This window comes from Pieris brassicae, chromosome 3 (assembly GCF_905147105.1).
Source record: "Pieris brassicae chromosome 3, ilPieBrab1.1, whole genome shotgun sequence".
Classification (NCBI taxonomy): Eukaryota; Metazoa; Arthropoda; class Insecta; order Lepidoptera; family Pieridae; genus Pieris; species Pieris brassicae.
In genome coordinates, this window is record NC_059667.1 from 3,570,944 (window position 1) to 3,585,290 (window position 14,347).

The following is a 14,347-nucleotide window of genomic DNA, read 5'->3' on the forward strand; positions in this document are numbered from 1 at the left end:
ATATATCAGTGTGCCGATAAGATTTTAATAATAAAAAATATTATGCGAAGTCGGTTTATTTTACTTAAGTAGAACTGTGATTTTGTGGAATTAATAAATAAATATTAAGTCGACATTAGATATTATGGACCCTCTATTTGTCCAGCAAAGCATCTAAACCGAAAATCCTGGGTGCGGTTCACGGCAAAAATTTAAATTTGTGGTAGGTGTAGGAGGATCATAACCCATAACTTATTTAAACATATAACCACTGAAACAGACGCTATCCGCCCTATGCTAAAGGGTTTACGGAAAGAGGCACAAATTCAATAGAACCCGAAGAACTTTACAAAAGAAAAACTAATATTTGTCATCTGAAATGGTAACGAAAATCCAATAGGCAGTTATCGTAACAACATGAAAACCAATAAAATCTACATAATATTAAAATAATTTGTCAATTTATTGAGTAATTGATGTTTGCAATCAGTGTACACTGCAATCTCTCAGCTCTTGCATAAAATATGTTCAATCTGTTAATCAGATCAACATAATTAATTTGTCCAAATAATAATTCATACTAATAATATTTTAAAATCATAATGTATTTGACTTCTGTGCGTTCCAAATAATTAAAACTATTTCATGGCCTTTATTAAAAAAAAACAATGACGCTACAACCGTTTTTTAGGTCTCGGCCTCAGATTTCTGTATCTATTTCATGATCATTTGTTAATCGAATAGGCAAGGTGATCATCCTTCGACTTTGTAGGTCCTAGGCAAGCTGGTTTCCTCAAAATGTTTTCCTTCAGCGTTCTAGCTAATGTTAAATGCCCATATAGAAAGAAAATCCATTGGTGCACAGGCAGGGATCGAACCTATGACCTCAGGGATGAGAGTCGCACGCTGAAGCCACTAGGCCAACACTGCTCATGGCCTTTATAGTTTATAAAAATATGTATGTTGATTAAATGTTTATATTATTAATTGCTGATTAACCACGGGTATCAGCCATGCGCAAGGACCATTCATAGAATGAGCCATTTAACGAAATTATTAATAACCTTGTAATCTGTGATGTTTAAACTCAAATGATTTATTAATTATTTTCTGTGCCTTCGAAAAAAACGATGTATTTAATTAAAATTTATAATTATTAAGGGCGACAATTTTTTTATAAGTTTGTGTCTTTAATGAGCCCTGTCATTGGTATAGTTGTTTACTTAATGATCCAGATTTACAGCGAAAGCTATAATTTTATAAGGTAGCACAGGAAGCACTGGTATGGTAATTACTCGTCTAGAATTAAAAACACAGATGCGGAAATGTGCATGACTCATGCTGTACCTCTTACAGTTAAAACATAATAATCCCTTCGTGAACTACTTACCCATTAACTTAATAGAGAAGTTAGAGATTAAATTCGTTTGATATTTGCCATAAGTTTATAATGTCCGATGATACGCTCCTGAGCAATGAGATTTGTAGGTTAACACAATTGAAGTAAACTATAGATTAAAGTATTTTTCTCTGAAAAATCATATCAATTCTGAGAGAATATGAATAGAGTGAAGTTTTAAAATTAACTTAAAGAAAATTCCGTGTGGATTTGCAAGTATACCTTAACTTAACATTATTTTATATCTACACTAACATATACATACATACGTGGGTAACACTGAAAATGTTTAGAACTGGCCAGTTAGAAACATTGCTAATAAAAAAAAATAGGATTTCAATTTTAGAAGTCTTTGGGAACCTAATATTGTATTGCATTCATTTGTCATTTGTTTTTGTGAATTGGCGGCAAATCTTGATTCAACATTCTTGTTACACGTGATCATTTTCACCCTAAACTAACGTGATAAAATTTCGGTCAGTGACTTATTATGACTTTCGTTGTAGGCTTACTTAACAACAAAGCTATGATAGGCCGCTATTAGCATTTCTTAATAAAGCCCCATCTTGTGCCAATATTTACAATTGGTGTAACGAGTTAAAGCATGCACATAGCAATCTCAATGATGATCCGCCTGAGGGACGCCTTTAACAGCGACTACTGAAGATAACATCAGTGCTGTGCGACGCATGATAGAGAAAGATAAGAGAGTGACATATCAGCACATACGGGCAAGCCTAGGCATTGGTATGAGTCAAGTTTAAAAAATATTACATGAACATTTAGGCGTCAGGAAGCTTTGTACCAGATGGATTCCCCTTACTTTAACCGACGAGCAGAAACACCTTCGCATGGACTGGTGTTGCCAATTGTTACATAACATGTTCAACGACGGTGACTTAAATGCTGTAATTGACATCGTCACAGGTGATGAAAACTGGATATATTGCTACGAAGCCGAAACCAAAAGGCAATCAGCTCAGTGGGTGTTTCCTTTCGGGATCAGCCTACTAAGGTAAAAAAGATGATTGCCTGATTCTTTGGTCGGAATGGTCATTTTGCAACAGTTGTGCTAGAAAATGTATGGACAGTTACTGCAGACTGGTATATCAATCGCTGATTGCCTGGTGTCTTGGAAAAAATTGGACAGCAGCGTCCTCGCAGCAGGATCCTCCTTCACCACGACAATGCTTCAATGCACTCCACAAAACGGAATGTTGAATATTTGACTATGGCAAGGATCGTGATAATGAGTCATCCGCCATACAGTCCTGGCCTGGCATCCTGCTACTTTTATTTATCCCAAGAACTAAAGCTGCGGAGCCATAAAGATGCGGTGAAAGCGTACGTAAATGCCATAGAAGAGACCCCTACGGAAGAATGGGCCCACTGCTTTTCTCAGTGTTTCATCGAATGCGACGATGGGTAGAGAGGAACGTAGATTACTTGAAAAACCATAAAAGTATTGGCAACTATCTACTTTAAGCCGCTTTTCATTTTATAAAAATTTTCAGTGTTACCTAGGTACATACATAAAGACGAAAGACTTGACTCATTGTTTCCATTGAATGCGCTCCACTACTGGACCGACTTATAAAATTGTTTCACCTTCAATTAGAATTCTACATTACTCTTCATTATCATAGGATATTTTCAAAAACGTTAGTGGTTATGAATGGATAATGTAACCACAATATGTGAAATAAATACCAAAAAAATCCCAATATCGCGTACGCTGAGAAAACTATTGATAATAAAGAAAAGATTAAAGATTATATATATTTAATAATTTAGCTAAATAAATAAATTAAATATTTAACTTTTTGGTGACCAAAGTAAATTTAAAAAGCTGGGTTCGCGGCAAAGTAGATCATAATTAATACCCATTATAATTATCTTTTCAGAATATAAAAATTAAACAAGGAGCTAATTATGAAATTCAGAGTAACTTTCTGGCATATTTACGCACAAAAACTCGTAATCGGCCCATCGACGAAGATGAAGTATCAAAACTTTTTCACTTTAACTTAATCAAAATATACATCAACTTACATTTTTCAATTGTATCTCTCAAACTCGTTCATACAAGATTAATATTTGAAGGAAACTTTTAAGCTGCATCATAATACTACTGATCTTTGTCTGTGGGAGACTCACATGTATAATCCTTCGCATGTCTAGCTTGAGGCCAAGCTTTTTGTAGTAGTTTCTCTTGTAACATTATACTGTATCTTTGTCCAATTAGTTTATATTTCACTGTGTTTTCTTTGAAATAGCTTTTGTATTTGAATTTCGAATTTAATTTCGGAAAAATATTTGTTAAGAGTTTTAATAAATAAAGAAAAGAGCAATTTAGTCTTCGTAAATCTGCTTTTTCAAATAAAGAACACAAATTAAGAGAGAGACGAACATAAAACATGAAAAGTCAGAATTAAAGAAAAGAGTGTACCAATTCTTAAACATTGACTTAATGAACTATAACCCCTAGATGGAGCAGAGGGCGTCCACAATGAGTCTCCATAGCGTTCGGTCATGAACCCCGTATTCCACCTCGCTCCAAGTCTTTCCGGCTGTCTTTGCCTCATCTACCACAGTACGGCGCCAGGTCTTTCACTTTCCTTGCGGGTTTTGGGAATATGATTGTGATCCCTTCGGAGTGTATCCATTTCCATTTGCGTTGCTTGATCTGCTGGATAATCGGGGTAAGCACGCACTTGCGAGTCTTCAGGTAATTTGAGTGTTCATGGGCGGCGGTGTCGCTTAAAATCAGATGAGTTTGCTATATATAAGTAAATGCCACTTTTAAGTTAACCATACATCTGTTGCATTTTCGCCGTAACATAGGCTAAATGCCACACACTAGTTATTCATCACGCACCAACATAACCCCCTTTTGCATAAAACTAAATCTAAACGAAATGGTACTATATGAAGAAGAACTAATTCCTCTCTTTCTGTAAAAGTGGGTTTACGCTGTGATGAAAAGAGAGAGTACTTTAAGGAAAACAAGTACTAAACATTTGAAGGGCCCAAAGCTCCTAAAATTATAAGCTAAAATTATTTTTATTGAAATCAATGTATTCCATATTTAATTCAAACATTCAAGGTTCGGAACGGTTAATATATTACGGGATAATTTTAGGACGTTTTAATCGTCATGAAATTATCCCGTTTGTAGATAATTATTGATTTGATCACTTCTTTCTTTTCAATTAAAACCAGTACGCACTGTGAAGGTATATATTGCGTGGAGATGCATTTCACATAAAACAACTTCAAAGAATAAAAACGTAATTAATTAATGTCAGATAAGAAAACCTTCGTGGTATAAAATTGTGTTTTATCGTTTTGCGTGCCAGTCGCTTTGAATTCTATTTTCAAATGATTCTATTTAAAATAATATATACGATTGTGGCAATTTTAACTTGACTTCGTGTACTTATCTGTGATCTGTGTGTGTTCTTTAATCGAGTGAACTTATTTCACCTTTATTTTACTAAATAAGATTCCTAGTTACACTACTCACCTTTATATAATTGAAAATTTTAATACGTAATTGATAATGACAGCCTCAATTCTTTATTACCTTATGTTACATATTCTTTATAACAATAATTGTACAGCTCGGCAGCCAGTAGACTGTGGAATGTGTATTTAGATTTATGTATAAGTGTCAGGAAATTCTGTGCAATAAATTTAGTGAGGGTATGCAAGCTGCACTGAATAACTAAATATATGAGAGGGTGAGAACTGTGATCGTAACGAAAAAGTTAATAAGAGAAAAACCAAAGCGGGATGTCTCCACCAAGAGACCGAAGGTAGCAGAGTACTAATAGGATCAGACGTTCAAGGTGTTGGGATTTTTAAGTTTTATAGACATAGACATAAAATTTTATTACTAACAAAACACACACACAGAAACACATAAAATAACAATAATCAAAAAATAAAAATAAATAAAAAAGAATAATAATAGAGAGATAACAATTTTTTTTAAGAAAAAGGTATAATTGTGTAATGCGTGTGTGCTGTGGTTGTAATTGACCCTGGCTCAGCATTATGCTGACGAGCAGAGTTGTTCCACAGCGCTGGTCATTCTGCCAGAGACCACAGCAGCTAGTTTGCGCCGCAGTCGCCAAAAAACAAATAAGAATCTAATACTCAGTAGATTAGTCATACTCAGTATTATTTGTTAATAATAACAGTAAAAGTTAGCAGTGTAAGCAATGAAGAAAAAAAATTAAAAAATGTAAATAAAATTGAAAAATTAAAAATAAGAATAATTGTTAAGAAGTAGATAAATAAATAGTTTTGGGCGGATTAAAAACTATATTACGTGAGATTTATGTTGAGTAAGTATACCAAGCTATCGGGCAGGCTGGCCGCGATAATTAAGGGCTTGACAAATTTAAGAGAAATGAGGAAGTGAAATGTATTAATATGAATTTATTATGAATATAAAAATCGAATTTATTGTATATAAATTACAGTTTATGTACTGCTTCTATTCACACTTTTAGAATGTTATTCTTGTAAACTGTTGATGTATTGCGCACCTTCAGCTGTGTTCAATTATTGAGACTTTTAAATCTGCTTAACATTTTGTTTACATAAAATAACTAAACCTTTTTATATATTACATTATTATGTTTGAAATTAAGTCCCAAGTTACGGCTTTCTAATTAAATACGGCGTAAGGCTGTCCAATTAGAAAAGCTTACCTTCGATTCAGAATTCGTAAATATATTAGAAATTGATAATTAAATAAATAATCGCAGAAGTCTAACCTACGTGTGGTTTTTAAACCAAAAAAAAATACGTAATGTTACACAGTTTAAACATATCCATGTTCCATCCATAAACATATCTAATGTACATTTAATATTGCACAGACACATTTGACTTTTACCTTCACATGACATAACTCCCGACGCCATGACACTTCAAGCTGTTTTCGCGTGATATAGATAAAATATTTGAAAAATAACTTTAAACTTTTGTTTATTACCGAAATGAAAGTTTATTCGTGTGTATTAAATGAGAAAATAACGCATGAGGATTTCAAAAGCTTGCTATATGTAATATGAATATATTTTCTATTAAATTTGCACTAGCCAATCTCAATAAAGAAGAATCAAGGCGGATCCGAAATACTGAATAATGGATGAGACAAGGGATGTAGCGTGACCTCTGTCCTAATTTTGCTAACCCTGACTGACAATGCTTAGTACGCATTAATATAATTGACAAATGACGGTAGCTCCAGTTCAATGAACTGTAAAATGCGTATAATAGCTAACAATTATTTATATGTATGTATGTAGTGGCCAATGCAACAGGAATGTTAATGTCTCCTTAATTGTGTCTTTTTATTTTATGCTAAAAGAAAACATACCAAGGATGTAAGACGAGAGGATCGTCCAGACCAGACGAGAGGGATCCATTCCATTTGATTGTTGTTAGACATCTTCTGGACCAACATGACAGGTGAATTGATACAAGAAAATATCAGTTCGTGTAGGCAAATGGCTCATCTGATCTTAAGTGATACCGTCGGCAATATACACTTTCAATACCAGTGCGCTCGCGAGTGCGTTGTTGGCCATTTAAGTATTGGCGCTCTTGTTTTGAAGAACCCTAAGTCCAACTGTTTCGGAAATACTTCGAATATTCTAACATTAGAATTCGTCTATTGAATGTCACCCATAATACCTATAAAGTCTCTCGATATTAATAGGTTTTGTGCATTCCGGTACGGCTTCCGTTATTTTTCGTAATACGCAATTTCATTAGCTTTTTGTAATTTGATCTAAACAAAGTTTAAGTATTTGAGTTAAACACATTAATTTAAACAGATATTTGACCATACAAATTCTTTCATTCAAGTATATAAATGGTACTTGTGGTGTATCGCCTCTTTGATAATTAAGTTACTGGCCGGTAAGCCAGTGAGATTAAAATCTCATCATCAATCAATCAACATTATGTCATTAATAAAAAAATAATGGAGATATAGACAAAAATTTATTTAATTTCTTTATGTATATTTAATATTGGCGACGAGTTTTAAACCCACGATCACGATATTAATGATGGAAAAAGCAAAAAAAAGCGGAGTACTCAAAGAGGGTTACTCACTAGAATAGAAAGATATGTAACATCGAGGGCGTCGATGTCTGACGAGGACATCGATGCTCTCTTTGAGAGCCTTAATACAGCGATAAAGTCTCTGCGAGAGCTTCAGCAAACGATCGAAGACCACACCGTCGACCAGCATGACGAGACCGCTTACGAGCAAGAACAGGGGTACAGATACGATTTCGAAGAGCTATACAACAACAACTATCACGAAACTATTAACGAAAAAGAAACTAAACCAACGACAGCAAGAACAACAACAGCGAGCGCAACATCATAATGAACAACAGTTGCATGACCAGCAGCAGGTACGTGAGAGCATACCTAAAATAAAATTTCAACCACTAGGAGTATCAGAAACTTTCAATAACTTTAAGAAAAGACTTTCGATTGAATAATATTAACAAAGATCAAACAAAAACCCACATTTTACTATCTACATTATCACCAGAGCTCCATGAATAGCTTTGTGACTTAGTATGCCCAAAAGAACCAATTAATATGTCATTTGATCTCATCACCGTAACACTTAATCTAACTAGATCCAAAACCTAGCAAATGGGCCCTACAACATAAATTCATATCAAGAATACAAAAATCTGATGAAACTATAGCTCAATTCACAGCAGAATTAAAGAAATTAACAACAAACTGCGAATTCAATTGCCAACATTGTGAGAAGAACACATCAGAAAGTTTCCTTTGCCTACAATTCATACGAGGTTTAAGAGATAATGACGCACGAACAAAAATTTTACAAGATCAAAATAAATGCACATCTAGTTCAAACAGCAACATCAATCGAAATGGAAAAAACAGAAAACAACACTATTGCTACAAATGTGTTGCCCAGCACGGGTAACGGCAGTATTGACAAAGTTTTTACAAACACATATCGACCTAAAACTTCAAACTCAATACAAATCACACGCTGAAATTTATTAGGTAAATGTTTTCGCTGCGGATCTTCTCATGAAACCAGGACATGTAACGCAAGCAATGTCACCTGCCGGAAATGCAATAAAATCGGCCATCTTGCCCGCGTTTGCCTAAAACGCAACCCTAATCTGCGCTACAAGGCACCAAGACCCAATTAACACCAACTAGAAGAGCCGAACAATAGCGATAATGATGACTGGAACGACATCCATATGATATCTGGCGAAAGAACTGAGAAATTCATGATATCAGTACAGATCGAGAACGCAAAGCTGAAAATGAAATTTGATACTGCAGCAACATTAACGTCAATGCGAGAAAAATAGAAAACTGAATACTGGAAAAAGACTGTTCCATACAGATATTAAACTTCGTACTTACACAGGAGAAGTAATAAAACCAGTCGGAGTCACTTACCTTAAATGCAAATACCAAGAGAATGAATTTCACGGTAAACTATATTTAATCAATGGCAACGTAGATCCTATTTTTGGACGCAGTTGGATGAAGGAACTGGAAAGCTTGAACTTAGCAGATATAAAAACTATACAACATACAAAGAACTTAGAACTAGACCAACTCTTACAACTTTATAAAACCTCAGTCTTTAAGCCCGACCTGGGTAAAATACCTAATTACAAGGGACACTTTAACCTTAAAGATAACACACAACCAATTTTTATGAAACCTCGAAGAATACCCTACGCTTTAAAAACTAAAGTGGATGAAGAAATAGAGCGACTTTGCAAGCTAGGGGTCATAACGAAAGTTGACCACTCTGAGTGGGGCCCCCTCTTTGAAGGCACTCTCCTTAAAGCCTCAGCTAACATCGGAATATTGGGCGTTGACATATCGAATAACGTCCAGTTTCGCGGTCATTTGGAAGGGAAGGCTAAATTAGCCTCCAAAAAGCTTGGTGTGCTCAGCAAGGCGAGACGGTACTTCACTCCGGGCCACCGCTTGCAACTCTATAAAGCGCAAATTCGGCCCCACATGGAATACTGTTCTCACCTCTGGGCAGGAGCACCCCAGTACCAGCTCCTTCCACTAGACCGTATTCAACGAAGAGCGGTTCGAATCGTCGACGACCAATCACTTTCCGTGCGGCTTGATCCCTTGGCGTTGCGTAGAGATGTTGGGTCCCTCTGCATCTTCTACCGCATTTACCATGGGGAGTGTTCAGAAGAGTTGTTCGGTCTAATACCCGCAGCTGAGTTTCATTATCGGACGTCAAGGCATAATACAAAATACCATCCGTATCACCTCGACGTCCGTCGTTTTTGCCGCGCACCACCACTATGTGGAACCAGCTGCCCAGTGAAGTATTTCCGAACCAATTCGACTTAGGGTCCTTCAAGAAAAGAGCGTACCAATTCTTGAAAGGCCGGCAACGCACTTGCGAGCCTTCTGGCAATGTGAGTGTCTATGGGCGACGGTATCGCTTCACATCAGGTGAGCCTCTTGCCCGTTAGCTCGTAGCCCGTATTACTGCTATTACATAAAAAAAACTCTGAGTGGGGAACCCCAGTGGTACCAGTTGTCAAGCCGAACGGTTCAGTCCGACTTTGCGCAGACTACAAAGTTACACTAAATAAAGTTATATTGGATGAAAAATACCCAATACCGATGATAGAGGATATCTTTGCAGAAATTAACGGCGGCAAGCTATTTTGTACACTCGACATAACTCAAGTTTACCTTAATATGGTCATGGACGACGAAAGTGCAATGCTACAAACACTCAGTACACACAAAGGCACATACAAAGTAAACAGACTTATGTTCGGTGTGAAAGTCGCGCCGAGCTTGTGGCAAGGATTTATGGACAGACTCTTGCAGGGGCTGGAAGGAGTCAAATGCTTTTTCGATGATATAATTATTCAAGGAGATTCAAAAGAAAAATTGTTACAAAGACTTAAGCTTGTGCTAGATAAACTGAAAGAAAGCAACCTCAGAGTAAAAGGATAAGTGCCATTTTTTTAAAACAAGTATAAATTACCTAGGGCACACTATAGATAAAAATGGTCTGCACAAAAACAAGGACAAGATAAATGCTATAATAAAAACAGAACGCCCAGTAAACACTGCAGGATTGAGAACGTTTCTCGGTATGGCAAATTTCTATAATAAATTCATACCCAATCTCGCATCCATCACGAGTCCCTTGAACAACTTATTAAAGAATGAATCAAGCTTTCAATGGACTACACATTGCGAAGAAGCCTTCACCAAAATCAAAAAAAGAAATATTAAGCGAAAGAGTATTGACACACTTTGATCCAACAAAATCACTAGTATTAGGGCTTGGTGCAGTCCTATCACACAGACTTACTGACGGATCAGAGAGGCCCGTTGCGTTTGCCTCGAGAACATTATCGGACACCAAGAAAAGATATCAGCGAGAAAAATCTAATTGACAAAGAAGCTACGGCGATTCACGGGGGACAAAAAAAATTTTTCTACTATATCTACGGAAAATTTACCCTCATAACAGACCACAAACCACTTACAAGCATATTTCATCCAAATAATACCTTACCAGCAATGAGCACTATGTGGTTATTTCATTACGCGAACTTCTTGTCCGGATTTGACTACAACATTGAATATAGAACTTCAGCGAATAACTCCAATGCCGACTACCTGTCAAGATTTCCAATAGAGTCTACAAGGACTAATAAAATAGACCAGAACTACAATTTCCAATTAGAGCAAATTAATACTATAGACATCAACCCAAATACGATAGCAACTAAGACTAAAAATGATTCAGAACACAGACTTCTACTACAGGCACCCAATTCAGGCATCTCGCTAAGAACACTCGGTTTCAAGGACAATGAGTTCACATTACATGACAGCTGTATACTAAGAGGAGCGCGCGTTCTTATCCCTAGAACACTTCACAAACGTGTGCTAAATGAACTACGGCCATCCAGGAATAGTTAAGATGAAACTATTGGCGCGCAGTTTTGTATATTGGAAGGGGATTGATAACGACATCGAAAAGAAGGTGAGATTGTGCAGAACTTGCAGACTACAACAGAATTAACCTGAAAAAGCACCACTTCACCATTAGGAACAACCTGATGGACCTTGGCAAAGATTGCACAACTTTTTATAATAGTAGATGCATTTTCACAATGGATTGAGATAATGCCTACCAAAACCACAACAACTACTTGGTGCGTCCAAAAACTGAAAGAATTATTTTGCACCTTTGGAATACCACGAATTTTAGTTTCTGACAACGGACGACAATTTATCTCAGAAGAGTTTAAAGCATTCCTCAAAGACAGTATACTACGAAGCTTAGAGGGGGACGGAGGAACAATATATCAAAAGCTCCTCACGACCGGACGCAAACGGCCTGTCCCCCTACGAGCTTATGTTTGGTAGGTACGCACGTCGCTACTTGCCATGTTCTTGAGAGGGGAACTCCGAACACGATCAGTTAAACACCAGCCACATCTTATCAAGTTCAATCCAGGCGACCGCATCCAGGCCCGTGATTATACCGTCGGCTCCACGCAGTGCTGGCGTTTCGGGACCATTCAGGAACGTTTAGGGAGACTACATAATAAAATAATAACTGATGACGGCTCTGTCTGGCGTAGGCACATTGACCAGCTCCTAGCTGCTTCCTTGGTCCAGAGCTAGGGGGGAGAACTGTGGTGTATCGCCTCTTTGATAATTAAGTTACTGGCCGGTAAGCCAGTGAGATTAAAATCTCATCATCAATCAATAAACATTATGTCATTAATAAAAAATAATTGACATATAGACAACAATGTATTTACGTTCTTTATGTATATTTAATAGTACTACATAATGATATCATTAAAGTTGAAAATAAAATCGTTAAAATGTTGTACTAGTATTGTCAAAGATCGCGTACCATAGTGCGACAGTCATATGTTATGAATTTTGTATCCTGCGATGCGGACAAAAATTATTGTTGAATTAATTAGCATTCGGAGTCAACAATTACTTATGATTCAATGAATTTGTCACAGTAATTAAGCACGTATAGATAATATTACGAGTATAATTATACAAAAGTTGTAGGCTCTGAACAGTTGTATGTTTGTAGTCTACTGACACCAAAGCAAAGCCATCAACTTCTTCTTTTGGCTAGGATTTATTGCTATCCGCGACTTCATAGCTTTGATTACTGCTGGTATTATTGTGGAGCGTGGCCGGCCAGTTCTTTTCTTGTCCTCAACACTGGAGACTTCATTGTACCTATCAATAGTACCGTACGCAAACCTAAGCGTTATATTCCACTTTTTGAGCAACTTGAAAATGGTGCAATCCATCGTGAAAAATCACGGAACGTGATTGTTTTTTGTTTTAAAACAATAGTCAAACATTCAAAAATAAAATTTAGATTAAATTTAAAAATAATGTGCCAGTGAACTTTGAGACCAACTATAGCGCTAGGACCCCACGGACCAAGGGTCTCGACACCGAATGGGCCAAAATCATATTCGGAGCCTGATTCGGAGCGTGCTCTAAAATTGTATGTGCATATAAATATATGTGTTTTTTATAAATTTGACGAATATTTAAATGATCATATCCTTGGGATTGATTTGCTCCAGTTCAAACAATTTTTATGACTCAAAACTTAGCGATTAAAAAGAGTGGCGGCAAGTTTCTTGCCTGTTCTTCTTGCCCGCTCTACGCCCTTGACACGTGGACCGGTAGTATATTTAAATTTACAATTGTTATTTTCTAATGTTCATAAGTGTACTGGTATACCTATATGAATAAAGTTATTTTGAGTTTGAGTTTGTGTATACCACGTATCTAGAATAATGAAAAACCTACTACTAAAATAAAATAGACGCTTGGTGTTATTAAGAACAAGGCAGCAGCTAACTAGATACCTGGTGCTCACATAATTACAAATATACTAAACTTAACTATTTTGTATTCTTTGAATTATCTTAAGCTATTTAAACAAAGATTTAATGTAATATGTATAACAAGAGTCGTTTATACTAAGCGATATTATTCTTTCATGAACAGTGCGTTGAATTTTTTTCAAATCGGACCTGTTCCTGAGATTAGTGCTTTAAACTAAAACCAATTTTCATCTTTTTAATATTAGTATAATTAATAATTGCGAATGCGAAAAAATGTATTTGTAACATATCTTTGGTTCTCTACTTGAAATTTGCTATTTAATGATAAAAAGTTAAATTAACTGTTAGCAATGCTCATTTTAAGTTTCTCAATCGGTTTACGTCCTCGGATCGACTTTCTGTAATTTTCTTTCGCGGTGTTTGCGCATCGGAAAATTAAATTAAACTTGAGGTTGAACAAACGAAGGCGAAGTGTACTACAAACATTTACCGTCGGGTGTTGAAAATAATAAACTCAATTTTTCAATTGTTTCAATTCCATTTGAGTGTCGTCCGCGGTTCTGATCGTCCATATTCGTATATGTATTGCTTTTAATATTTAACCATTGTTCGGAAATTAAACTACAGTATAAAAAATTCTAAGTCTACACCTACAGAACTGAAAAATAAAATTTCTCCGAGATTCGTTTAAGCATAGTCAAAGTCGAAAATCATTTATTCATATAGGTAACACAATGTACACTTATGAACGTCAAAAAAAGAAACATACATTAAATGCTTCTAATTTTGCATTTACTGCCAGTTCTCAAGAGCGTAGAACGGAAAAGAAGAACTGGCAATAAACTCTTCGCCACTCTTTTTTAACGCCTTTAAGGTTTTTTGTCGCTCCACAAATGAGCGTTTCTCTTACAGAAAACTGAGACACTATATATACTGTTTCTTTTATGTAAATATTTTGAACAAAAATTCAATGCGAGTACTTGAAAGATTATTAGTACAATATTTTTCAATTTGACAAAAA